The 26,031-nt window shown below is 36.5% G+C and overlaps 1 protein-coding gene across 2 annotated transcripts in view; it reads left to right on the top strand.

Annotated features, from left to right (window-relative positions):
* Nucleotides 1–26,031, top strand: part of LOC139144554 (somatostatin receptor type 2-like) — a 102,125-nt gene that overhangs the window by 5,832 nt on the left and 70,262 nt on the right. The window lies entirely within an intron of this gene.

Here is a 26,031-nt window from a genome sequence, read left to right as displayed (position 1 = left end):
ATAATCAGGTTGCTAACCTTCAACAAGGTCAGGGCTGCTGGAGAAAGACACACTGTTTGAGTATACGCGAGTATGTTTCGGAGAAATGGCAGCATTAGTTCTCGAGGGTCTATGGTTAAACTTGCAAGTGTCTGTGTTGTTACATAATGTATGAAAAAAGTCAAGTCTTTATACGTTTGACAATTGGTCTTGAATAATCAAATAATATTGGAATGTCGTGTTTCCTCTTAACTAAGTTGTTGTGAAATATAACCATTTACAGTGTAAAATAAAAGTGTCTGTTCAATCCCGAGGATGAAGGTTATCAAAATAAGGCGGGAACAACAATATATTAGTTACGTGATGCTTTGTGCATCCATGTATGAGATCAATTCGGGAAATTTTGTATGGAAGGATTTGGAATTATGGAAGCAGTAAGGGAGACACTGACCATAAACGTTTATTTATGGCAAGGAACTAGAGGAAAGCCGAAAATTAACGGTGTAGGGCTTAGCAGAGCACGCCAATTTTAGCTTTCCCCGCCGTAGCCCATGAATAAACGTTTTATGGTCGACCCATCGCCCGTTCGTATTACAATACCAACAAACCTAAAAAAACTGACATTGTTTTATGAAAATGTGGAGTGAACTAGATTGCCCTGGAACATGGAAAGGCAATTGCGAAATATACAGAATATCGACGGACGCGTTCCCTTACGCGTATATACGCGGTGTGTGCGTGAATGGTGCTAGATTATACTCAAACTATTTCACATGGGTTGTGTATTTATTTAAAAACAAATGACCATGAGTAATTTTAGTAGTCGGTGACACCTACACGTTATTCCCTAATATTTTCCTTCGTTCAGCAAAGGAAAATATGAGTGACGTAATGACCGTGTCACGACAAGTTGAAGACTAGTATATATTCAGCTAATTCAGTAATCAAGGTAGCACGCGCCTCGGGAAAAGATAGTCGCAATCTCAAATTTCTGCAATTCTTTCCTGATCTACCACTTGTGGGGGCTCATTTTAAAGATCTTGAAGAAAGAACTTTCACCGTGGAGTTAACACAAGAGTGGCGGCCATTTTGAATTTCAAATGTCACAAAATGTTGGGAAATTTGTTTCGCTAGTTCCAAAGTTTGGACCGTGACCCCCGATTTTTATCATTGATTTGGTAATAGAATGGTTGAAAGTTTCTTACAGGAAAGTTTGGGCAAAAATTTAAGTCTTTCTCTTTCGAGGCGCATACTACCTTAAATATGCGATGATCGTTAAGATGTATCATGTACCATTGTATGGAACCTCAAATGAATCCAAGTTTATACTTTAGGTCGTACTTTGCAAATATTTGTGAATATATGTTTATTATGACACGCGTAGACTTGAAAAATTATCATGTATCGAGTATTTAATAGCGTTATAGTCAGCCTCGTTTATCTCACATTGTTGACGCACGCGGCAGGTTCTATTTATAATCCTGTCGCCACGTCATTTGAACATCCAACGATACCTATTGATAAGCGTTCGGAGAGTCAGCGGAGTGTTTGTTGTGATTTCTTGATGCAAAGACATAGACTTTTAGCAAATGAACTTTCCTGTAATATCAGAACATAGTCACTATTATTGTGTTGTATGGGGAAACACTACTGAATGGAATCTTGACAAAAGAGGGCTTTGCGATGCGTATTCTTTGTGTATTACCTAATGATTTTCCTTCTGTCGATTTGTTACTTAAACGTCATGTTAATAAGACAAAGAATTGTATATTTCATGTCAGTTTTAACATTTAGGTGTATGATTGTTTGTGCCCCACAATATCTAACTTGTTCGTTTTTCAAAGTAATGTCCACTGTTTCTCCGCAAGATTGTTACATTCCAGAGTAAGCTTTAAATATTGGCAAGCTGACTTTTCATTAGCGTATTACGAAACTCTAAAACTCACTGCCAATTGATCTAAGATATGCCAAGAATATTGTAAAATGTAAGGTGATAATTAAATGATTTATTAGGAAGACTATCATTCTGTAATCTGTAAGCCTTGTGTATTGTCTTTGCTTCACTTGTCTCTAAATTAATGACAGTAATGTATTGATCCTCGTGAAAGTTACCCAATTAGTATTAAAGTCGGTTACTCATTGAAAGCGTCATGAAATAAACTAATAACAACATAGATCACACAGAGCATGCAAATCTAAATCAAATCATATGTTTCTGAAATCGTGTTTTTATAAGTGTAAAAGTGATGAAAAAATTCAAATCAGACGAATTGACTCAAACTTGGCAGAGAGAATCAGCAAGATATTCAAATTTAATTTCTAATGTAATGTAACTTAATTAAGTTTTATGGCATGGAAACATTCGTCGACGGATATTCCTTGAATACTTTTTTCGTAAACTTAATGACCTCACAAGCATAATAACTCTGCCGTATGTTTTTCACGTACATATATCTCAGCATCATACAACTTTTATTTCCAATGTGAACTGTTCTGCTCACTTGAGTCTAGATTGACTTGTAATGTATCATTTCTACCTTATAAAAATCTGTAAAGATATTTGAAGGTACCCCTTCTGATACCTATTAGCGCATCAAGAAATTAAACAATTCCGTTAAATTTTTTGTATGAAAATACAATTATTCCTGATCTGTAAAGCCGACATTTCATAAATCACACAAAATTGTTTAACGCGCGATGCGATGTATCTCCACTGGTCCATTTCTTTACTAGTTAAAAGAATTCTTATCAACCGAAAGACAATTCGGCTACTTCCTATTCGGTATCATCGACTCGAGTTCACTCTTCGTATCTCAAATCATCAAGTCGTGCTTACTGTTTGTATCAAACGTCGTCAAGTCATGTTTACTCATCATGCCTAACATCACCCAGTCGAGCGCATTCTCAATATCTAACATCATCCAGTCCAGCACTCTCTCTCTCTCTCTCTCTCTGTATGTAAAATTATCATGTCTTGCTTACTCTTCATATCTAACACCATCCAGTCTAGCACAATCTTCGTATCTAATATCATCCAACTGAGCCCACTCTAGGTATTTATCATCACATAGTCCAGTTCACTCTCGTCTTCGTGTCTAAAATCATCTAGTCATACTCACTCTTCGTAGCGAACATCATCCAGTCCAGCTCTCTTCATATCTAACATCATACTGTCGAGCTCGATCTTCATATCTAACATCATACTGTCGAGCTCGATCTTCATATCTAACATCATACTGTCGAGCTCGATCTTCTTACTAAAATCATCCAGTCGAGCTCACTCTTCGTGTCTAAAATTACTCAGTCTTGCTTCCTCTTCGTATCTAACATCATCCAGTCAAGCTAACTGTCCGTATCTAACACCATCCAATTGAGCCCACTCTTGATATCTGACATCATCCAGTCCAGTCACTCTGTATATCTAACATCATCCAGTCGTGCTCACTCTTCATATCTCACATCACCCAGTCCAGCACAATCTACGTATCTAATATCATCAAACTGAGCTAACCCTTGGTATCTAACATCGCAAATTCGCGCTCACTCTTTCACTCTTCGTACCTAATATCATCCAGTCCAGCTCTCTCTCTCTCTCTCTCTCTCTCTCTCTCTCTCTCTCCTCTCTCTCTCTCCTCTCTCTCTCTCTCTCTCTCTCTCTCTCTCTCTGTATGTAAAATTGTCCTGTCCTGCTAACTATTCGTATCTAATATCATTCAGTCTAGCTTACTCTTGGTATCGAAAATCATCCTGTCGAACTCACTCTTCATATCTAACATCATTGAGTCCAGCCCTCTCCTTGCAATAAATTGTGACAGAGATATGTATAACTACAAATCTATCCATATGCAACATCATTAATGTTCACACTGTCAATTATTCAAGATGGCTAACTTTAGTGTATATATTTTTTTTCGCATGAAACACGTGATTGTCGTAAAGTTTGTGAATATTTAAAAACTATTTAAATCAACGCGATGGATATGACCTGAAAGAGCGAGAAAGAAATATAAAAATTACGTTATCTTGCCTTGTATTAAAAAAATTAAGGATCGATTTGCAAGCATTACTATCGACAATCTTTTTGCGCTTATCTGAAGGGAAAGTTTTTTTGAGACATTTCATGAAAAATAGCAAAAACGAGGAACAAACAAGAATACTGATGAGATGATGACCCATTTATTTTGATTTGTTTTGGATGAGAAATCATTTGAAATCTTTGGTTGAAGTAACTCTTCAAAATCCTGACAGACATGCTTTTAACCACGTTGAAAGTATTTCGGTTTATTGTGTCTTGACAGTCTTTATCGAACATTCATATTTCTTAAAGCTCATCTCAATAAAAAATCTGAAAGTGGATTACTTTACATCAACATTTGAGCTGCAAAGTTTAGATTAAAGACCATTGACAAACTCTTGTATATGTGTACCATATTAAAAACTAAGAAGCCATCCCAAATGTTCCTAAGGGAACTGTTTGCTGACAAAATGTCGTACAGTACGATACAAATGCCAAAATAAATTACGAAAGTTAGATCTACGGTATTTGAGATGGTGCAGTTTGGCATGCATACACCCAATCGCCGACAGAATATGACATTAAACTGGTCCAATAATCATTTCCATTTAAGGTAATACATTACCAGGTCCATGGGACATTTGAGATTTAAAAATTTAAGTAGGACCATCCTGAACCACTGATAGTTAGTGGTGGTACCAGATGTCCGAATGGGTAAGCGTACCCTGCTAGCATGCTACACCCGTCAGGATTGGTCCCAAAATTGTCTAAATATTGTATGAAAAGATACAGGATATGTATCACTGTAATAAGTCACAGCCGGGAATGCTGTCGCTAATCATTTGAGTGACCGAGGTGTCATATTTGGCCACAATGTCGTCATATCGACCGTAGAATTTTTTGAAAGTCCTAACGAGTCTTTTTATTGTGTATCCTTGTCTCAGTAATTTTGATGCCAATGAGCTGTGTCTCAGTTGAAAATCAGTGTAGGAATCACAAGCCCTACAATACCTGAGAAGTTGAGACACGTACACACCATAAGCAGGTGCAGACGGAATATTACTTGACAAGAGGGGATAATTAATGATTTCAAAATCAAAATCATCCCTTTTGTCATACAGCTTAGTGTGTAGCCCATTAGTACCCACTTGTAGGAACAGATAAAGATATGAAGCAGAGTTCCTACCCTCTGTTGTTTCTTTGATTTCCAACTCATCAGGGTAAATATGATGTAAGTAATTTGATCTGTCTGGATTGTCTAGACTCATCAGATCATCGATATATCTGTGTGTTTTGTTAAAACGCCGTGCAAGTTTTTTAGACCCTGCTTTGTAGAGAGATTGCAGGAACTCTGCTTCATATGAATACAGAAATAAATCTGCAAGAAGGGGTGCACAATTTGTACCCATTGGTATGCCGATAGATTGTTGAAATGTCATACCGCCAAACTTAGCAAATATGTTGTCGATTAAGAAATTACGCATTTTAATAATTTCTTCATCTGTGTATTTATTCTGGGCATCCATGTTGTTGATAATAATGTATTGGTACCTTTTACTGCCATTTTTATGCAGGAAAGCTTGTTTAACAAGAGATGACAGCCTTGTTTTAAGTTTATCGTGGGGAATTGTGGTGTATTATGTGGAAAAGTCAAATGTTCGGATTGATCTGAACTTGTTTTTCTTGACTTTTAAATCAAGCAACAATTCCTTCTAAATTTTTTAGTATCCACATTTGATTCAACGCACTTGTTTCATACACTTTGTCACAATATCGAAAAAGACCATTTTTGATGGTTGTTAAAATTATAGTCAATAATTGTGACAGATGTTTGGTAGTACATTTCCAATACAACATACCGGTAGGCAGTTTTTTGTCCTTCTCTTTCACAGGGATGCCAATTCATAGAGCACAGATGAATGGTTTTTGTAAAAATGTCTTCAATTCTTTATCATGTTAGAGTTACAACAATCGGTTTGTTGCTGTCGTCAGCCATTGTGATATGCTGGCTTCTAATTGGTGAAATTTGACTCTGATTTATGGCATCATCGGCCAATCATCAAGTGATAAACTTATCTTGTATACGCTGTGTAAAGTATGACACACCCTCAGTTATTACCCAGACTGATTCGTTATCTACCGTTCATTCCTCACGTTACCGTTCACAGTCTGCGCACTCTGTGGCCAAAGAGTTTGATAATTAATGATGGACAGAGCGGCAAAGCTCTATTCTAACAGCATTTGCCAATATATCAATGCCACTTGTTTACATTGGAAAGGGAAAACTATATGCAGCATTGTGAAGTCAGTATAGTATGCGAGCTATTGTGTTTATGAAGAAAAGAAGCATGTCAGGTCTTAAAGGTGATGCAAGCGTGACGCAAAGTATACTGTATGTCAACGTTGACTCATCTTTGTATGTGAACTCATGTCCAAGAAATCATGAATTTGCCGTGTTTCCATTCTGTTAACTTTGCTACCGTATTGCGTTCTGAACAATTGTATTAAAACCAAGGCTTGAAATTACATGTGGCCCAATATATCGCCTCAAAATTTTGTCTCTTCCTTGTAAAATTATAATCTACTCTTTGATCGTGGAAGCCTTTGTTTAAAAAATATCGCATCAATGTCGGGCGAACACGGACGCTTCAAGGTTTCTTCATTCAAGTGATAAACTTACGAGATAGCTATCGCAGTGACCAGTATTTTCTTTATTCTACCAGATCTATTCAATCTTGCCAAGCGTACTTCCGTCTCCCGGTGTTCAGCCTCGGGGTTACATAGCCTGATCGTTTGAATCATGTAAACGCGGCCTCATTTGTCTTCACTACAGACCTCATCTCCTTCAGATATTGTTTCCTCATTTTCTCGGCAGTTATTTTCACCTTAATTGCAATCAGTTTTTAAGCGAGCAGTTTGTTGATCTAAATATAAACGACGGAGAATTGCACCCGATCAAATTTAAAGGTCACAAACCTTCTGCTCTAAAATCACTGATATTTGCTGAATTTTTGATTTCAGACTATTTTCTTAATTTGGATTAGCTCGTGTATTATTGAGGTAACAGCAAAACTCACAGCTAGCGAGCGAATGAATGTGTGTAATTTGAGAAAAGCATATTTAAAGTATAATGCTTTGCTTTTTGCAAATTCTAAATCGGGACACAGATTTACTTTGTATTTGAATGTATGTGCTCTTCTATAATTTCTTCAGAAACGATCATCATTATTGTTCTTTGCTTGCGAGATTTTGTAGTTGTCACTTTATCAACTTCAAAGACAAAAAAATCGTGAATAACGCAAAGAATAGGAATTAAACATCTAATGACACAAAACATATGTGGTAACTTCTACGTAATTTTGAATTTTCAGGATTTTGCTATAAACAACAATAATGCAAATTAGGACTATCTATTCATCTGTAATTCTACACTCAGTGTTAAGATGTTTTTTAAATCATTTCATTGACATCAAGTGACTATGAAGTAGAGCAATATACAAAATGATACTAAAAATCCTTTAAAACAAGTTATTTTAGAGACTGTATCTTTGTCTTGTGGATCTGATGATGATATTATGTGGACATAGTCGAATAGTTGTCGCCATGTGAAAAATGAAAGGTTTAATTTGTTGCAATGAATATTGTCGTACAGAAAACTATAGTCAAACATGTTATTCTGTTCATCTCCAAACTAGATGTGCTCAGCCTCGATCAGCATACAAGCCAGAAACTGTACACTTTAACGTAGAACAAATAATCTGTGAAAAGTTTCGAAAATTAATTGATGAAATTTCTGAAAAAATCGTCAACTTAAAACGATTCGTGAGTTTTATCAAAATTACTGAAATATTTATAACTAACATTTGTGCCATTTTTCAATGAACAATGCGGAGACAGGCACAAAAATGATGTTTTATTACGCGCAGTACTAGTGTGTACATTTTCTGTCCTTTGTCAATATCGATGATGTGAACAGGACAAATTGTGAAAAGTTGTTACGAAACTTTGTATAAAAACCAAACTATAGACTTAATATATGTTACACTTGAGAAATATCATTCAACAAATGAACATGATGTCGGAAACATATTATGTCGTTAAGGAGCGTTGTATCGTTTTCGTTCAACGTTGTATCTTTGACGGAATTTGAGATAGATACATCCCTGTCTCTGCATGGAAACTTGTGTGTGAAGCATTACAAATCGATGGCTTTCAAAGTCCATCAACCAGCTGCCTAAGTTTCAGATGCACAAGTGAGTTTTGAGGCCAATCAACCAATTTACATTAACATTTCATTTGAAGTCTGTAACATATACCGTAATACGTAAGCTGTGTTTATCATATCGTAGTCATTATACAAGTGACCTATTCCTTCGTCTCAATGAGGACGGATGAAGTCAGCTTTGAAATGCATCTGTTGTCATAGTTGCAGTGTGATGTAGACACTGGAAGCAAGCTTTCACACTGATGCGTGTCCTTGCTAAATCAACTGCATCATATCCCTACTTTCCCCAAGATACTTTCAAATAAATATGCGTTAATTTCCAGTGATAGCGCAAGAGTGGACAGCTACTTATCCGATACGGATAATGGTAGGCGTCGATGCGCTCATAGATAAGTTCTAATTTCCTGAGGACATCCTTCAGCGTGGCATCTGACGTACAATACCCAACATGCAAAGTGATCGAGCCATAACTATGAATTATTACTGATGGTGTTTCGCTGTATCTGTAGCAGTTGGCTTTTTTTATCAAATATCAGTCGGTAGTATCATCCTTTTTGTATTTTATCTCCCCAAATTATTTCATAGAAGCATTCAATACAAAATGATGGGGTGATATCATGCATTCATTGATTCTGAGAAGACTGTGTCTTCTACCGCACCGGGCAAGCTATTTTCCTCTGCTATATACGGAACATAATTGTTGTAGGTGACACCGCATGAGCGCATACTGTGCTAAAAATGTACGGTACGTATTTTAGATACTATGGAAAATTTACCTTCAAACAAATGTAGTTGGATATAATATAACATTAAAAGGCATGCCATGGCCAATGGCAATACGAAATGGTAGATACTTGTCAAAATATTCTTCCTTCTTTGTAAAATGATGAAAGAGTTACAAGCATTTTAGTGACTGCGACGGTGCTGCCACGAACGGTGCTCGGTAAATCATTGACAGCTTTTACAGCAATTATTGGATAAGGATGGCATATATGGAAAGACTACAGTGTTTGAAACCTACTTGAACATCTACGTCGTTTACAAACAACAGACACAATTTTTTTGGAAAGAAAGCCAGCATTTAGGCTCTCAAAACTATTCCTACGATAAAAAAGCAAAGAGAAATAGACAAGCCGGGTGCATTTATAAATGTTTTCTGATAAATTCTAATTTGTGACAATGCGAGTATCGATGAAGACTGGAGACGTTTATCGGGAAACGATCTAATTGAGCATCAAAACAAATATATTTTCAACACCTATGGTTCTTGCAGGAGATGATGGTAGGATTATCTAAATCCACATACTAAAATCCTTAGCATATTAATGGATAACATGTTTGTCCGACAAACCTGAAAGTCAGAATCGCCCATGACATAAGTAAACAAAATAATTAATTTAGCCGTCAATGTATGACGTCATAGTTATTTAAACTATTACTATATGTATAGTGCGAATAAAAACATGACGTCAGTTCCTTGTTATATGCTTACAAATATTTATCTGACTACACCCGTGACGTCAGAGCGTATTATGATGGGATATCTCTTGAATACTCGAGGATAACCCTTCGATACACGACATCACAATGTCGCTGTCGTCTGTGACAACATTTTGTGAAATGTTATAAAAATGTCGTGCCAACGTGAGTATTGGAAACATCCGCTTCAATGTTGGTTATTAGATATGATTTGCTTTCCCGAAGTGGCTTGACTTTTCAGACTTCGTCAAAACAACATCTGTTAACACTATTTTCTGTTCGTGTTACCTATGTGTGTTGGTGTTCAAGCAAGCTTGTCTCCCATTCCGCCTATCAAAATCTTTATGATGCTCTAGTGGTATCAAACACGACGAAATGTAGTTCGGACAAAATTCATTACTGCCTTTTAGCATCGCATGTATCGTTCATTAGTACGTTCTGGGATAACATTGTAAGAAAGATTTTTGAATATGTGTTTTCGAATGTTGTTAGCTGAATAAGGACAAGTTGGAAGGGCAAAAGTAAACGGTAATGTTTGCAAAAAAAAAAACGTTATCAAGAATCCGTCTTTTCGACCAGGTTAGTAGCAGTGATTTGAGTTATACACGTTTATTACAAATGCAAAATTTGATAGTTTGACAATGAATTTACCAGTGAAACGTGGATGTGATATGTGTTCCTTTGCCGTCATTAGATGTATTTTGCGCTTGCAATTTTCAAGCGTGACTTCATGGTATTGTTAGAATGCTGAGTCTGCCAGTGCTATCCAGCATTGACACATTTGGGAATGTGTACAGAGTTGTTGATCTGTACAGTTTTAACTAAAATCATTTGTTAATAGACTGGAGCCACGCTTGATCGCATATTCTTTGATATACCATTTCCTTGAGAAATTGACTTCTGTAGTTAGAAGCGGTATATTACATTTTGAATCAAACCATAGGCCTATAGCAAATCCATCGGACAATTTAGGACCTAAGGTAGAACTCGCCTCGGGGACAGAAATTCCAGCCTTCAAATTTTGTCAATTCTCTCCTGATCTACCACTCGTAGGGGGCTCATTTTAAAGCTCTTGGAGGAAGAAAAGTTTTCATCGTCCTAGTTTTTCGAACATAGGAAATTTTATTTTTCCCATAGAGTTAACACAGGGATGACGACCATTTTGAATTTCAAATATCGGGAAGTCGTAGGTAATTTGTGTTGCTAATACCAAAGATTGCACGGTGACCCCTGATTTTTGTTCTTGCTTTGGTAAGAGAATGGTCGAAAGTTTTATTGAGCAAAGTTTTTAGCAAAAGTTTAAGTCTTTCACTGTCGAGGCGCATACTACCTTAATTTTGTTTTTGTGTGAAATATGGCAGCCAAGTAGAAATATTCTGTTATTTGAATGAAAGCCCACATAATAATCTTTGGACGGTAAAAGTAAATGGTTTATTGATTTCATGGTTTGAAATTAGGTTCAACATTGTTTTATGTTGCACTTTCTAAAAAATATTAAAATGTTTTATACATACTGAATATTAAACAGAACAATGCACTTTTATTATTATGCAAAAATAAAATAATTGAACGATATTCTGCCCGTATTCTTATGGCGTGGACGAATATTAGTTTTAATCTTAGGACTGATGTAAAAGGGATTATGCGTTCTTGTACCGTGAAGTCTTAATGGTATGAGTATAATCAGGTTTATCATAAATATTCAAATTACAGATTTATCATTTACGTTGTTTATCATGATACAGAATGAATAGGTAGTCCCTGTGAGTTGTCTGAGTTGAAAGTGAACACTGATAACACGTGTGACGTCACACTTAATTTATCAGCCAAAATAGAAGTAATATTGAGAAACCTCACGACAATCGGTATATCGGATGTTTTAGAATTAAGTGATAACGCTTAAGAATGAATGTGAGATCCCTTTATCAGGAGAAATGACAGTAATCTGTTTTCTTCGATACTTTGTCCAAAATATTCTGAAATAACAGACAATTCATTATCAGTTTCTGTTTGAGAACAGTTTGGAGACTTTTGACATTAAAATTTGATGAAATTCATAGCTTTAGGTCTGTTATTGATTGTGAAAACACGTTTGATGCACCAAGCGAGGTGTGTGTGTATTTGTGTGTGTTTAGTCATGATAAAATAAACAGACAGATACAGAAATCTATTAATACGTGTTGGTTCGTGACAGTTGAAATAGCCACAGTACGTGCATTATCTCCCTTTCCTGCTACAGGCTCTTGATACCCGCAACTCTTTCCCTCTCATCAATTTATCTTTCTTCTAATTTTTTTTTTAATCGTTCAAGCTTTATTCGCTCCAACGAACCAGCTTATTAAGGCGATGGTTAGTGTACTAATTGCTATGGCTTAATATAAACGGAATGTGTGGACTGTATGTGTGCTTATTTCATAAAATTAAGATGTTCAAAAATGATGACATAAATAAAGCCGTCTAGTTAAGAGGATGGTGTATTACAATATTGACATGCATGGTACCATGGTAGTATACGTTGGTTTTATATAGTGAAAAAATCTACGCCACAATCAGCGGACGCATAACAATAGAGTTTTCAGGTCACTCAGTGTCGCAGACTATAGTTTGTAGAATCGACATTTAGTGTAAACTTGTAGAATCTGTTTGATATAGTGCGTACCTTGAAAAGTCAGCGTGACATAGTTCATCTTATAGAGTCAGAAGTGACACAGTGCATCTTTTAGCATAAGCGTGACAATGTTCACCTTCCAAATCAGCGTGCCGCAGCCTATATTGCAGAATCGCAATGATACATTTCACCTAATAGAATCAGTGTGACACAGTACACCTTGTAGAATCAATGTGACATGGTAAATCTTATAGAATCGGCATGGCACAGTACACCTTGTAGAATCAACGTGACATGGTGAATCTCATAGAATCGGCATGGCAGAGTACACCTTGTAGAATTAATGTGACATGGTGAATCTTATAGAATCGGCATGGCAGAATAAACCTTGTAGAATCAATGTGACATAGTGAATCTTATAGAATCGGCATGGCACAGTACACCTTGTAGAATCAATGTGACATGGTGAATCTTATAGAATTGGCATGGCACAGTACACCTTGTAGAATCAATGTGACATGGTGAATCTTATAGAATCGGCATGGCACAGTACACCTTGTAGAATCAACGTGACATGGTGACTCTTATAGAATTGACATGGCACAGTACACCTTGTAGAATCAACGTGACATGGTGAATCTTATAGAATTGACATGGCACAGTACACCTTGTAGAATCAATGTGACATGGTAAATCTTATAGAATTGACATGGCACAGTACACCTTGTAGAATCAATGTGACATGGTGAATCTTATAGAATTGACATGGCACAGTACACCTTGTAGAATCAATGTGACATGGTGAATCTTATAGAATTGACATGGCACAGTACACCTTGTAGAATCAATGTGACATGGTAAATCTTATAGAATCGGCATGGCACAGTACACCTTGTAGAATCAATGTGACATGGTGAATCTTATAGAATTGACATGGCACAGTACACCTTGTAGAATCAATGTGACATGGTGAATCTTATAGAATTGACATGGCACAGTACACCTTGTAGAATCAACGTGACATGGTGAATCTCATAGAATCGGCATGGCAGAGTACACCTTGTAGAATCAATGTGACATGGTGAATCTTATAGAATCGGCATGGCAGAATAAACCTTGTAGAATCAATGTGACATAGTGAATCTTATAGAATTGACATGGCACAGTACACCTTGTAGAATCAATGTGACATGGTGAATCTTATAGAATTGACATGGCACAGTAAACCTTGTTCAATCAATGTGACATGGTAAATCTTATAGAATTGACATGGCACAGTAAACCTTGTAGAATCAATGTGACATGGTGAATCTTATAGAATTGACATGGCACAGTAAACCTTGTTCAATCAATTGGACATGGTGAATCTTATAGAATTGACATGGCACAGTAAACCTTGTAGAATCAATGTGACATGGTGAATCTTATAGGATTGACATGGCACAGTACACCTTGTAGAATCAATGTGACATGGTGAATCTTATAGAATTGACATGGCACAGTACACCTTGTAGAATCAACGTGACATGGTGAATCTCATAGAATCAGCATGGCAGAGTACACCTTGTAGAATCAATGTGACATTGTGAATCTTATAGAATCGGCATGGCAGAATAAACCTTGTAGAATCAATGTGACATAGTGAATCTTATAGAATTGACATGGCACAGTACACCTTGTAGAATCAATGTGACATGGTAAATCTTATAGAATCGGCATGGCAGAATAAACCTTGTAGAATCAATGTGACATAGTGAATCTTATAGAATTGACATGGCACAGTAAACCTTGTTCAATCAATGTGACATGGTAAATCTTAGAGAATCGGCATGGCACAGTACACCTTGTAGAATTAATGTGACATGGTGAATCTTATAGAATTGACATGGCACAGTACACCTTGTAGAATCAATGTGACATGGTGAATCTTATAGAATAGGCATGGCACAGTACACCTTGTAGAATCAATGTGACATGGTGAATCTTATAGAATTGACATGGCACAGTACACCTTGTAGAATCAATGTGACATGGTGAATCTTATAGGATTGACATGGCACAGTACACCTTGTAGAATCAATGTGACATGGTGAATCTTATAGGATTGACATGGCACAGTACACCTTGTAGAATCAATGTGACATGGTAAATCTTATAGAATCGGCATGGCACAGTACACCTTGTAGAATCAATGTGACATGGTGAATCTTATAGAATTGACATGGCACAGTACACCTTGTAGAATCAATGTGACATGGTGAATCTTATAGAATTGACATGGCACAGTACACCTTGTAGAATCAATGTGACATGGTAAATCTTATAGAATCGGCATGGCAGAGTACACCTTGTAGAATTAATGTGACATTGTGAATCTTATAGAATCGGCATGGCAGAATAAACCTTGTAGAATCAATGTGACATAGTGAATCTTATAGAATTGACATGGCACAGTAAACCTTGTTCAATCAATGTTACATGGTAAATCTTAGAGAATCGGCATGGCACAGTAAACTTGTAGAATCAATGTGACATGGTGAATCTTATAGAATTGACATGGCAAAGTACACCTTGTAGAATCAATGTGACATGGTGAATCTTATAGAATTGACATGGCACAGTAAACCTTGTAGAATCAATGTGACATGGTGAATCTTATAGAATTGACATGGCACAGTACACCTTGTAGAATCAATGTGACATGGTGAATCTTATAGAATTGACATGGCACAGTAAACCTTGTTCAATCAATGTGACATGGTAAATCTTAGAGAATCGGCATGGCACAGTACACCTTGTAGAATTAATGTGACATGGTGAATCTTATAGAATTGACATGGCACAGTACACCTTGTAGAATCAATGTGACATGGTGAATCTTATAGAATTGACATGGCACAGTACACCTTGTAGAATCAATGTGACATGGTGAATCTTATAGAATTGACATGGCACAGTACACCTTGTAGAATCAACGTGTCATGGTGAATCTTATAGAATTGACATGGCACATTTCACCTTGTAGAATCAATGTGACATGGTGAATCTTATAGAATTGACATGGCACAGTACACCTTGTAGAATCAACGTGACATGGTAAATCTTATAGAATCGGCATGGCACAGTACACCTTGTAGAATCAATGTGACATGGTGAATCTTATAGAATTGACATGGCAGAGTACACCTTGTAGAATCAATGTGACATGGTGAATCTTATAGAATCGGCATGGCAGAATAAACCTTGTAGAATCAATGTGACATAGTGAATCTTATAGAATTGACATGGCACAGTAAACCTTGTTCAATCAACGTGACATGGTGAATCTCATAGAATCGGCATGGCACAGTAAACCTTGTAGAATCAATGTGACATGGTAAATCTTATAGAATCGGCATGGCACAGTACACCTTGTAGAATCAATGTGACATGGTAAATCTTATAGAATTGACATGGCACAGTACACCTTGTAGAATCAATGTGACATGGTAAATCTTATAGAATTGACATGGCACAGTAAACCTTGTAGAATCAATGTGACATGGTAAATCTTAGAGAATCGGCATGGCACAGTAAACCTTGTAGAATCAATGTGACATGGTAAATCTTAGAGAATCGGCATGGCACAGTAAACCTTGTAGAATCAATGTGACATGGTGAATCTTATAGAATTGACATGGCACAGTACACCTTGTAGAATCAATGTGACATGGTAAATCTTAGAGAATCGGCATGGCACAGTACACCTTGTAGAATCAATGTGACATGGTAAATCTTAGAGAATCGGCATAGCACAGTACACCTTGTAGAATCAATGTGACATGGTAAATCTTATAGAATTGACATGGCACAGTAAACCTTGTAGAATCAATGTGACATGGTAAATCTTATAGAATTGACATGGCACAGTAAACCTTGTAGAATTAATGTGACATGGTGAATCTTATAGAATTGACATGGTACAGTACACCTTGTAGAATCAACGTGACATGGTAATCTCATAGAATCGGCATGGCAGAGTACACCTTGAAGAATCAATGTGACATGGTGAATCTTATAGAATCGGCATGGCAGAATAAACCTTGTAGAATCAATGTGACATAGTGAATCTTATAGATTTGACATGGCACAGTAAACCTTGTTCAATCAATGTGACGTGGTAAATCTTCGAGAATCGGCATGGCACAGTACACCTTGTAGAATCAATGTGACATGGTGAATCTTATAGAATCGGCATGGCAGAGTACACCTTGTAGAATCAACGTGACATGGTAAATCTTATAGAATCGGCATGGCACAGTAAACCTTGTAGAATCAATGTGACATAGTGAATCTTATAGAATTGACATGGCACAGTAAACCTTGTATTAAATGTTTTAAATTACATATGCGCTATTGTTCTTTAGGATACACAGACTTAACACGATTGGAACTAATTTGGGATAATTGGATGGTGCAGTAAGATCGCTTTAACCTGCTAATGTAAGCTTATCTGCTTTTCTTTTTAAGTTATACACTTGTTTCTATGAGTAATTTTTCATATTGCAATATGGAGCTATAGGGCACCTAACACTTTTGAGAATTCTGAAAAATATGAAGATCCAACTATCCCAATTACTTCAAATCGTGTTAATTGAGCACATTTTTCAAATTAATTCATTTACAGAACCGTTGAAAGGTGCCCAATCTTAATTTTTATACAAATGTGTTCATTGTGTGGTAAATTGTTCATATTTGACTCAAATCCCATGAAATGTCCAACGTAGTCTACGGGTAAACCTTCCTTTTCGGGTACCCTTTCCCAGAATTAATACTCGTAAAAACTCCTTTATGCCACGTGCTCTAAGCACTTTATATAACGATATACCAAAATTTAGTTCGGGTATTTATATTTTCGACTGATTTCATGTTTTTTAGAACCAGTATTATGAATCGTTTTTATTTATTCATGTTTTTTTATGTCCTTCGTCATTGTTTTTTGTTGTTTTAAATTGTATATTTGTGTGTACGTATATCTATATTTATGTTCTGCAGAGCCTGTTGTTGGGAATTTACTCCTGTTGTGCACCCGAATAAATAAAACATATAGATAAAGAATCAGCGTGACATAGTGCACCATGTGGAATCACCGTGACATAGTGCACCGTATAGAATCAGTGTGACATAGTGCATCGAATAGAGGGGAATCAGTGTGACATAATGCATCGTATAGAGGGGAATCAGTGTGACATAGTGCACCGTATAGAGGGGAATCAGTGTGACATAGTGCACCGTATAGAGAGGAATCAGTGTGACATAATCCATCGTATAGAGGGGAATCAGTGTGACATAATGCACCGTATAGAGGGGAATCAGTGTGACATAATGCACCGTATAGAGGGGAACCAGTGTGACATAGTGTACCGTATAGAGGCGAGTCAGTGTGACATAGTGCACCGTATAGAGGGGAATCAGTGTGACATAATGCACCGTATAGAGGGGAACCAGTGTGACATAGTGCACCGTATAGAGGGGAATCAGTGTGACATAGTGCACTATATAGAATCAGAGTGACGTAGTGCATTATATAGTATCAACGACATAGTGCCCTGTATATACAACCCTTTTCACTATTAGAGCGCGAAGCTACTTCAGTGAACTGCAATAAAACCGCTTACACTAATTAGTTTCAGCTGTAGCCAGCTGGCAAAGTAGACAACATTGTATGTCCCATGCAGACAGTTTGTCTCGGGAAGTTGAAATAAACAAGATTTGTACATAGACCAGTGTGCATGGTAATGTTACATTGTATCTTGTAATCTTGAACACTGGGTACCAATCGTAAACTCTCATTTACAACCCAAGACAGAGCACGTTTTAGCTTTTGACAAGCAGAACTTTTGTCTGTATCAAGTAGCCACGGGTGCAACAGAAACTGCCCAGTTATAACACTCTACACTGACACACCGATCTGGTTTGAAACATTTTATTGCAGGAAAACATACAAAAACTATATCAATATAACAACGTTGGCAAGCAAATGGGCACCTACTTGCCTATGAGAACAGGCAGCTAACACATGCTTTGAAAAACTTGATAATCGTAACTTTGAAAAATGAATTTTGATGTGAATCTACCTCAAGCAAGACATTTTCCTTTGCGAGCTACACAAATTTCAATGTTCTATAACGCACTATGAACACAATCCGATGGTTTAAAGCAAATGATTGTGTGCGTTGAAAACTGAAATCACAATTTTATGAGTCTAAAACCACAACGTAAACAAGTGAAATTCACTACGAACGAAATTTAGAATACTGTCCACACAAATGTCCACTTCGAAATTAATTATTACTTCAGTAATAGAGCGCGAAGCCACTGCAGTGAACTGCAATAAAACTGCTCACACTAATTAGTTTCAGCTGTAGCCAGCTGGCAAAGTCGACAACATTGTATGTCCCATGCAGACAGTTTGTCTTGGGAAGTTGAAATAAAAAAGATTTGTACATGGACCAGTGCATGGTAATGTTACATTGTATCTTAATCTTGAACACAGGGTGCCAATCGTAAACTCTCATTTACAACTCGAGCTTCAGACAGAGCTTGTTTTGCCTTTGTACAGGCAGACTTGCCTTTGTACAGGCAGACTTTTTGGTCTTTATCAAGTAGCCTTGTTCAACACCAAAGTGGCCACGGCTACAGCTGAAACTAATTAGTGTAAGCAGTTTTGTTGCAGTTCACTGCAGTGGCTTCGCGCTCTATTACTGCAAATGGTTGTAATTATTGGGACATAGTGCACCGTATAGAATCAGCGTGACATCGAGCACCGTACAGAATCAGCAGTGATTTTTGATTGGCCATGAGGATTAGAAAGCCAGGATTAGAAAGCCATGACTTTGAGAGTAAAGATGAGACAGGGTCCTTTCAGCTTCTATTTAGCCCTTCACGTCTCTTATAAAATGTCTCTCTTCTTATTTGTTGTAGAGTAACTGTGATGTTTTGCTGTATGAGGTAAACGGACACCATATACTATACACTACTGAAACTTTGTCGAAACCTGAAGGTCCGTTGAGAATTAGAGGATTTTGGGATTAAACTTAGTGGAACAGTCCTGTTTACTAAAATGGCAGATTACTTCGCTGTTCTTATTTTACCTTCGGCTGTCTAAATGCTCACATAATGCATGCAGATGTAAATATTTCATAGGTGAATTTCAAGTATTTTTTAGAAAATGCACAGTTTTATTAGGATGGACTTGATAGATTTGCATAACTGGGAGTGTACATTATACATTTTTTTGTTCTATTTGGCATTTGCATATCTATTTCATGCGAAGATGGTAAAACAACATCAAGTGGTAGCAACAGAGATGAGACTTGGTGAATAAACTCCATTTCCTACAAATGACTCTACAGGTATACACATTGAACTTAATTTATTTTCAGGTGTCAGGGGAGAACTAATCACAGGCGTATACTTTTTAGTTGACATGTTGGGAGGAATTACACACCGAGGCTTTGTAAAGTTGTCTTATGGGGACTAAGTACATGCAATGCTAAAAGCACGGTTGCTAGAAATCTGGTATTGAACAGAACTAGACATCCTGTTGGGATTATATCAGCAGATGTATAGGTTATAGCATCGACGGAGAATGGAAAAACAGATGATGTTTTATCAAGCATCCTTGTATCATTATTGTCAAAGGTCATCATGATATCAGTAATCAAATCAGCACGTCATCCAGAATTATAACTTTGTTTAGAATATGAATTATTCTAGTTCCGAATCGGTTTTCGACAAGGTGATGATATTCGTGAGTTGGTTCACTGTCAGTAAATCAGACAGGATGCGTTGAAAAGCCTTACACATAGCTTAGTTCTATATCAGGGGTTGCTCAACTATCTTTGCTATGTCGGTGCCTCGCCGTCGCCAAATTATAACAGTATGAGTAAGGAGAATGTGAAAGAACAAACTGCCCTTCCGTCAATGTCGATGTTTGAGACCATACACAGCAGTCAACTGCAGATACCTCAACAAACAAGATCACTACTAAAAGAAATATAATAGGACATGAATGAAAAGTGAGTCAGCGATACAAAGAAGTAATAACTCAATTAATTACAAATCAGCTGTCCGGTAATATACCTTTTTACAAAATCTTTGATTGTAACCGAAACATTCACAAAAACTACTTGACTATTGATTGTTCCTATGACAACCATTGTACTCTCAAAATGGATTTTACCGGCAATGCAAATAATTGCAGATTGGACTTATTCGAACGCGTTTCATTGAGTGTATTTTGGGACTGTTGATGACAAAGAACATCTAGTCTAACGTGTTTCTATAGCGACAAATAGTCTTAACAACAACTTTCTTACAGAAAAGTAAATGAACGTTGAATAAAATTCTACTTAAGATAATTTAAAAACGAAAATTGATGAATCCGTCCACTAAATTATCAGTTTAATTATGCAACGTTAATGAGGGCAATTAATAACATGTTTGACTTTTTAAATATTTCATTTTAGATTGTGTAGTTCAGAAAAAAACGATGTAAAATCATTTGAATAAATCGTCATAACCTTCAGATAAGAAATACTGTGTTTTTGAAGAAGATTAGGATTCAGAAACTCTTAAGATTTCACTGAAATGATGTCCGCAGTTTGAATTACATTTCTACAGTCTCGTGATCGATATTTGTAGTTTAGAAATTCATGCAAAAAATCAAGTCCACAAAATGTTTCCGAATTATTGCTATGCCGGTAACAAAAACTTTTTAATAAGTTTATCCAACATTTGTAACCCGGAAATAACATACTGAGTGATGTAGAGTGAAATGGACTGAAATAGAACTGCACAAGATCATATCATTCGATGGAAACAGAACGCCAATATACATGAAGAATGTATCTTGTTATGGAGAACGCCTAGTTTTTTGTTTGTTTGTTTGGTTTTTTTTTTGGGGGGGGGTTGCAGTTTAACTACTATTGTGTCAACAGACTAGCGTCTTCTTTTATACGACTGTATACTTGAATTTAATGAACTTGTCTTTGCTATAAAATACAGTGTAGGTAGCACTATAGTTGAGCACGGTCCCTCCACGATGCGCGTCAAAAACGGACGATTCAACTTTTGCTCAAACTTTCCTCGATGAAACTTTCAATCATTCTCTTACCCAATCAAGACCAAATATCAAGGAATCACCGTAAGACTTTTTGTACTAGAGCAATATTCGCTGGTATTTGAAATTCAAAATGGCCGTCATCCCTGTGTTTACTCTATGAAAAATATAATTTTCGAAAAACTAAGACGGTGAAAATTGTTCTTACTCCAAGAGCTTTAAAATGAGCACCTACAAATGGTAGACCAGAATTGTAAGACCAGGACTTTGCTCAAGGGGTAATCTTGTCATTTTTCTTGTTTACGATTAATCTCAAATCAGCAAACTTTATGCCATACTTGTGATACGTCTACTTCATTTTGATGAAGAAAGTATACTTTACCTGCCGTATGGAAAATCTGTTTTAAAATAAAACTTGTCTGGAAGTTAACTTAAGTGTAGTTGCTATGACAGCCCTAAATATCTAATCCTCTATAATGAAGTCGACATGAATGCTTGGAAATATTTACGAAGTGATGATATGCACATTTTATGAGATATTTCATTGGTGTTTTGGCGCCATAATCTTGATGATGAAACTCTTTATTAACAATCCATCAATAGACTCGTTAAAATTCTATATTTCAACCAAGATTATATACCAACCATATTGTAGACTGGAACGCTTTAAAGCAGTAAATTGTTTTAAAATAAAATGTTGAAATCTAATTTGCCCGTATACTAACAAGTTTCTCATCTTGGTGTTTGTAAAGACGATAATCAATCGAATGAAGAAATCTGTTGAAATGCTGTTCAGTAAAATTCTTCACGTAATTTACATTCGAAGTTGACCGTCAAAGGACGCCAATAGCAAAAGTCACAATTAAGCAATAACACTCGCTGCAGGCGGGTACTCGAGATTTGGGTACAGTGCGTGTAATATGGCACAAGCCGCCCATTTCTGTTGTAAACGTTGCCAAAACGAGACGGTAAAATAGTCAGCGACCCACATCAAGCCACGGTAATTTATCAGTAGCAGCGGTAAGACCCCTAGATGGTTAATGGTTTCACATTTATTTCCCTGAGTCCTGACTGAAAGGTGGAAGTCATAAAGAATGATCCGTGACTTCCGTTGACCGTTATTTTGGTGAAGATGAATGTGTTGCGGGAATGTGTTTAAGCGTACAGAATGTGCTTCAATCCACCTTTAGATGAGAACTCTACTTATTTGGACTTTGTTGCAGACGCTGCGAACAAATTAACAGTGAAGGAAGCAATAAAAATCTTCTTAATCCCAAATCAAATAGTTGACTGTGAAAATAACACTGCAGAGAGACGTCGGCTCATGTCCATACATTTTTCAGTGCCTGCTCGTCGCTAAGATTTATCAAAAACCGACTTGCGACAATGTTTTTGATATATAAAATATTTCCACGTGCATAGTAACTCGACTGTGTCGAATATGAAACGACATTTTAATTAGTTACGTAGTTCTTATGTAAATATTGGTTAAACGTGATATCATCAACATTCTTTTCAGGGTGCGGTATATAACCTAGGTGAAAATACAATTTAACTGTTCGTCCAAGAGTTGATATCTATGACCTTTCCAATCGCCTATTCTAAATAATATGAACTACTACGCAAATAGTCTAACACATGCGTCACTGGCAAACAATGGATCCAAATTTTGTCGTCTGCCACATTTATCTCTCATTTTGATCTCAGCATTGATTGAAGGGGCCTTGGTAATCGTACGGACCCCATCGGTTTATTATTAACGCAAAACTAAGTTAAATGTTTTAAAAAAAGGTGCAAGTATGTTTCAAATTGGCACAGTTTATCATAATTTAACAATTTAACCAATGATCACGTCGACCAGTCCTGTCACGCACATACTGTAGAATTGTGTTTAACTCCACATGCCTGATGAAAACCATGACTTTCTCTTTTGCTATAGTGGCATACACAGTGATTTTCACAATTATGTGAAATTAATCATTTGATAATAAAATATTTTTAAGTTAGCTGTATTTATCAGTCACATATCTTTCAGACAAAACCAAAAAATTGTATGCGTGGCAGCCAACATTCTGAAACACAGTTAGCTTGACACCCTGGCAAGCAAAGTATGTTCAATAGAACTCTTCCGCTGTGAAACTTAATTAAATTCTTCATTGATATCATGTCAAGCGTAAAATGGAGCCTTTGACTCCCACGTTAACTTGAACTTCTGCCAAACTGTCATGCAATTCTGAAATACAGCTTTGCCATGCATCATGCTGAGGAATTTCACAACGAAAAGAATGCCAACATGTAAAAGTACGCGATCTATTTACACCAATTCATCTTAGATAATGTCAAGGCCAGTCGATACGTCAATATATTTAAAATGGGACATCATTGGTAGGTTAGTAATTTAAGGTCTTCTACAAGAGACTAGCGAACGTTTTGTCGTTTGAATTGGTTATTTAGGGAATATCTAGATGATAGTTTTATTTCAACCACACCTTTGGCTCTTCATTTGTCTGTTTGGGTCAAACTTCTTTCATAGATTTGGATTCGTTCCATTATTATTTCAGGTCAGAATATCTTCCAAAAACTCGTCTCTTCAAACATTCAACTAAAACATTGAAATATTTTTGTGTGCTTAAATATTGCATTAGGACTATGACCAGGCTCAGCCTAAGGACAGTTGGATTCAATGTGTCAATACAAAATATTAGTTGTCATTGGAGTAGTAATCAATTATTCACTTATTACTGATCCTTATCTTTGTTATAAAGAAATGCTGCTGGACAAATGAGAAATCCGTTATGAATAAATAAGCTGGATGGAAAAAGATCACTTCTTGTTGACGTACAATCAGGAATAGCTTAAACAGATAAAGCAGATATGAATGTTGGGATAGCTATGCTTAATTTTACTTGCAACATTAAGGGAAAGCTGTGCTTCATGCCGCTTGCAATATTGTACTTCATTTCTTGCAACATTAAGAGACTACTGCGCATTATTTTGCTTGCAACATTGAGATTAGCTGTGCTTCATTTTATTTGCAAGTGTTGTAAACTTCAGCGGTGATGATGTTGCAAATCAGGTTTTACAGTGCTGATCATTATGCTACGTGACACAGGTAGCATTTAGCGTTTCGATTACGACTATAGCAATAAGCTTGTAGGAAAACGACCAGATTTTCAATAAATAATGAAACTAACTGCGAAGAAAAGTCCGAGAATTAATAAATTATTTAAGTTGCACTAGATGAAATAGTCCCGATGAGATCAACAGAGGCATATTGACTTCTTAAATTGTAAGAACTTTTATATTGTCATCTTTCCCTCCGTAGTGAAATTCCCTTAATGTTTATCTAGAGATTTTCTCCTAACAAGTGTTTACATACGTTGGCGTTCAGTCGATAAAAACCTAAGACAGGTGATTATTGCCAGTTCAAGTCACTCTTTTCAACCACTAGTATTCAAACAGTTCAATTTGAGGTATCTCATTCTATGCTCTCCGTCCGCGCCTATTAATGTATAGAAAACGCAGTCTAAATACTCTTGTATTTTGTAGTACATGACTCGTATACCACTTTTCTCATTTTCTATATCTGTCCCGCATCGACTATGACAAACCACACGCTCGCTTTCTCGTGGTGCTTAAGGTAGTATGCGCCTCGAAAATGAAAGACTTAAACTTTTGCTCAAACTTTCCTAAATGAAACTTTCAACCATTCTCTTACAAAATCAACAATAAAAATCGGGGGTCACCGTGCAAAGTTTGGAACTAGTGAAACAAATTATCTAACATTTCGCGATATTTGAAATTCAAAATGGCCGCCATTCCTGTGTTAACTCTATGGGAAAAAATAAAATTTTGGATTTTCGAAAAACTAAGACGGTGAAAGTTTTTCTTTCTCCAAGAGCTTTAAAATGACCCCCATAAGTGGTAGATCAGAAAAGAATTGTAAACATTTGAGAGTACGACTATCTGTCCCCGGGGCGCGTTCTACATATACTTTAAAGCTCCATTTGCTCTAACGGTTTGTGTACATATATAATTCATTATTGCTGTTCTGTTTGTAAAGTTTCATTTCTTTTGTTCTATTCCCAAATGATGTTGAAATGCCTGGTGTTAATCTTGTTAATGTAACACAGCCTATGAAATGTCCAATCTGGGCAGGACTCACTTATCAAAAATATCATTGCATCTTGGCGAGATTACTGCTTTGCCTTTAGCCATAATTAAGGAGAAAAAGAAAAAAAAAACTGTATTTGTTTTCTCGGACAAAAACAAACATCTGACAACGTTTGTCAAATTTGCAACCACCGTCCCTTCGTACAATATCGTCATTTCTCCATTTAATGACTTGATTACGTTTCAGGGACAAGTTCAGTACGGGGAATGGACTCGAATAAGCGTTTTCTGACAATAACGTGCTACGTTATTGTCAGAGATGTTTTTTAACCCAGTGCTAAATGGAAAGGAGGCAAAGTTTGTCCGGAACTCTTAAGAACTATAACAGTTTGTAAGGAGATGAAATATTTTACTGGTATACAGTTCTTCCTTCTCAAAGCACAACGGCCATCTCTCATTGTGCATAACTTTGTATGTCAAGGCTCACTGTAAATCTGCGAAAGTGTGTG

This window comes from Ptychodera flava, chromosome 11 (assembly GCF_041260155.1).
Source record: "Ptychodera flava strain L36383 chromosome 11, AS_Pfla_20210202, whole genome shotgun sequence".
NCBI lineage: Eukaryota > Metazoa > Hemichordata > Enteropneusta > Ptychoderidae > Ptychodera > Ptychodera flava.
This window is presented reverse-complemented; position numbering and strand designations above follow the sequence as displayed.